Source organism: Nicotiana tabacum, chromosome 13 (assembly GCF_000715075.1).
Source record: "Nicotiana tabacum cultivar K326 chromosome 13, ASM71507v2, whole genome shotgun sequence".
Taxonomy (NCBI): domain Eukaryota; kingdom Viridiplantae; phylum Streptophyta; class Magnoliopsida; order Solanales; family Solanaceae; genus Nicotiana; species Nicotiana tabacum.
The window spans coordinates 103,718,371-103,722,783 of NC_134092.1; positions in this window are offsets into that span (position 1 = coordinate 103,718,371).

Genomic DNA, 4,413 nt, shown 5'->3' on the forward strand with positions numbered 1-4,413 from the left:
TCAAAGCAGCGTTTCTAGTATTGATGTCTCGAGAAGGATGATCGTCAGAAAGGTTTAAAGCTGGTAACAAGCTATTGGTTCAAGTACTACAGAGACGGATTTTGAGTTAAGGCAACAAGTGGGAAGCGAAGGATGAGGAAGGACATGTGGAAGGTGCCTTGCGGTGGTTAGGTTCCGAAAAGGTCAAGTGTAAGAAAACAGAAGCAGAGTAGTTGCTTAAAGGAGATGGTTGACCAAAGTGGGAGAGTGGCAAGGTAGCACATGTTGTAGTGATTGATACGACATTCATTGGTTGGAAACATGCATGGTGGAGAATTCTGGATGTTAGAATTGGGCTCTAAGGCTTATTTGCCTAAATAAAGAGGAGAATTTTCAGATCGGCTCGGGTTAATATGCTCAACTGGGTGTGGTAGCACGGGTAGGTGCACGAGGTGTTAAACACTGATTTTGGATAACTCCGGAACACTCCTTAGCACGTTCGAGGACGAACATATATTTAAGTGGGAGAGAATGTAACGACCCAACCGGTCGTTTTGACTTTTAGAACCCCGTTCCCCTAAATAAAACTTCCCGTATGTGCTTTAAATGATTTATGACTTGTGGGGATGGTTGGTTCGGGATTTGGAAGTGTTTGGGTTGAAATCGGAACACTTGGTTCCTTAAGTTAGCCTTAAAAGGCCAAGTTTGACTTCGGTCAATATTTTGAGAAAACGACCCCGGAATCGGGATTTGGCGGTTGCAATAGGTTCGTATGATGATTTTACTTGGGCGTATTTCCGAATCGGATTTTGGATAACCAGGGAGTGTTTTGATGCTTAATAGTAAAAATCAACTATTTGAAGGTTTAAAATTCTTTAAATTTGGTTTGGAGTAGGATTTTGAGTAATTGAAGTTCGTTTGGAATTTCGAGTTTGAGAATAGTTCCGTATAGTGATTTAAGACTTGCACGTAAATTTTCGTGTCATTCCGAGTAGTTTAAATATATTTCGGCGCATTGAAAGTAAATTGAAGAACTTGAAATTCTTAAGTTTGAATCAATTTGGTTTAAGGTATGATTATTAGATTTGATGCTGTTTTACGCATTCCGAGAGTTCGAGCGAGTCCATTTTATGATTTCAAACCTGTTGGTATGTTCGGGCGGGGCCCCGGGGGTCCCGAGTGTTAACCGGACGAGGCTCAGACCAATTTCGTACTTGGGAAAAAAATGCTGAAGCTTTCTGCTTCTGGTACGTTCGCACCTGCGCTTGGACATCCGCAGGTGTGACCCTCGCAGATGCGAGCTTCAATCACAGAAGCGGAAGGGGGAAAGAGGGCCTGCCAATGCAGGTGCGGAACATTGGGCGCACCTGCGAACACGAAGGTGCGAGAATTTTTGCGCAGATGCGACCTTGGCCCAGGCGAGTGGAACTCGCACCTGCGAGGAATTTCCGCAGGTGTGAAAGCCGCATGTGCGGTAACCCTCCGCAGGTGCGAAAAAGCTGTTCGGGCAGAATGTTAAAAAGGGGCGAGGCTGAGCCATTTTTGTCCGTGTTTCTTCCATTTTTGGGCGATTTTGGAGTTGTTCGAGAGAGGATTTCAACTAGCAACATGAAGGTAAGTTAATTCTACACACTTAGAGTTAAATACATAGATTATGAATAGATTATAACTAGTAAATCTTAGAAATTAAAGATTTAGATAAAAAACCTAGATTTTTATAAAAGTGAGATTTTAACCATGAAAATAGTTATGGAATTGGGTAGAAATTATATATTCAAGTTCTTGAGATTATGGGTAACGTTTTCATCCAAACATTTCCAGAATCCGAGCACGTGGGCCCGGGGTAAATTTTAGGAATTTTATCATTTTGGATAAGGTAATTTATTTGATAGATAAATTTCGAATCATTTAGCATATATTAATTATTTTGTATAATATTTGGATAGTTTTGAATTTTTGGCGTCGAATAGAGAATTCAACGCGACGTGGTAATCGGAAAGTGGACTTTGAGACGAGGTAAGTCTCTTGTCTAATCTTGTGAGGGGAAAATTACCCCATAGGGATTAAATTGAATATTATTGCTAATTGCGAGGGCTACGTACGCACGAGGTGACGAGAGTCCGTGCGTAGCTACTATTAATGCTAAAGTCCGGGTAATTTAGGACTCAAAGCATGAATTACTTGTGTAAATTGTATTCTTTGATTAATTAATATTAATTGATATATATGAATATATTGTGAATTGTTAGATAAAGATATTAAAGGATGGAAATCTCATATGTTTGATTTTCTGTTTAAATTAATTAATTGTTAAAAGAAATTATTCTTCCTCCGGATTTATCCTATAATAAATATACTCTCCTTCCGGAGGTACATAAGAAAATGTCCTCCTTTCTTATGGAGCAGCCGAACGCCTCGGCAAGATAGATGCATCTATGGATCGCGCCGCATGTCCCTCAGCAGTGTACACGACACTGTGAATCGGACCGTACGTCCTCGACAGAAATCGTTCTTAATACTAATAATTACACGATACCTTAATAGTTTATTTCAGCTTGCGGAACTAATTGATAAATCGAAAATCTTTGAAATTTAATAAATTATTGTTCCTGCTTGTTAAGGAATTTTTGTTATTCCTGTAAATGATACTAATTGATAAATTAAAAATTTATTGAAATTGAATTCCAGATTGTAAAGCTATTTGATAAATTGGAACTTTTATTGAAATTGCATGATTTAATTAATAAATTAGAAAATTATTGCATTTGAAGGATCCTTATTATTTCTGCTAATTGAATAAAATTATTGTTAATTCTGTGAACCATGCTGATTTGAATAATTATAATTTATTCCAATTATTATTATTGACCCATAGTGAGTGTCAAAGTCGGCTATCTCGTCTCTACCACTTCGAGAGTAGCCTTGATACTTACTGGGTACACGTTGTTTTCGTACTCATACTGCACTTGCTGCACATTTTATTGTGCAGGTACATATATGTATAGCGGCCTTGTGGGCGCAAAGGTGTGGTTAATAATTTTTGGGACATAGGTGAGCTGTATTCTATATTACGATTCGCAGCTAACAGAGTCTCTTTCAGAGTTATAATATTTTTCTGTCTAATTTGTATTCTGGACAGATATTATATTTTATTTTTAATTCTCTAGTAAATGCTCATGCACTTGTGACATCGTGTTTTGGGAATGGTTGCGAATTGTTTAGAAATTTAGCTGCAAAAATATTTATCATTTACTCTATGATTTTTATCTCTATAATTTTATTAAAGATATTTTTATTTCAAAAATACTAAAATGAGTAATTAAGTTAATTGATTATGGTTGGCTTGCCTGACAGTGGTGTCCGGCGCTATCACGACCTTTTTGGATTTTGGGTCGTGACACAATATTTTTCTTGAACTCCTTTTGATCAGCAAATGGAGATGCCTTTCCATGACTTGCGACGCTTAACTCCATGTCGTGCACTCACGTTGAAAGTTGTTCAAAAGTTCGCAGATTGATCCTATATAGGATGTACAAAAGGCCCCGGTGCATTCCTTGAATGCACATCTCCACAAGATATATTTCTGAAAGATGATCCTTGTAGTCCAAACTTAACGCTCTCAAACGATGGATGTAATTCACCACAGGCTCGTCTTTCCTTTGCTTGGTGCCTGTCAACTCTATCATGCTTACAGTTCTTCGGGTATTGTAAAAACGATTGAGGAATTCCTTCTTAATTTGCTCCCAAATATCAATGGACTCGGGCTCTAAGTCAATATACCTGTCAAATGCATTCTCTTTCAGTGAATGAACAAACTGTTTTACCAAAAGGTTACCATGCGTTCCAGCATTGCCACTAGTCTCGACAAAGTGGGGAATATGTTGCCTTGGGTTTCCTTTTCCATCAAATTGATTCAACTTTGGTGGTTGATAATTGGTTGGCATAGTTAGACAATCAATCCTCTTAGTATAAGGCTTAGAGCAGTAAAGCGAACTTTGTGATGACCCGCCATATTGAGCTCTGATGGTGTTTGTTATCATGTCTTGCAATTGTTGGACAGATAATGCAGCCACCGAAGTGGATTACTTTTCCTTCTGAATGCTGAACTTGGCAAGCGATTCCTCAACAACCATTTTTTGCGAGGAAAAGACTGGTGAACAAGGAAGGACGTGGCTCAACTCTCTAGGTGAATAGGCCTCCAATTTGTTCATAAGTTGAGCGATTTGAAGGTCTTTGTTTTCAACAAATTTCTTCAAGATTTCTATAGTCTGTTCCATCATGGCAAACATTTTGTCCACATTAGTTGCGTTAGTCATTAAGGCGTTGACTTTTGTTGAAACTGGAGAATCTACCAAATCCTCAAATTCATCCAGGTTGGAGGCTGTTTGAGAAAGTTCGTTAAATAGCGAGAATGGGGTGTTGCCCCCAATGATT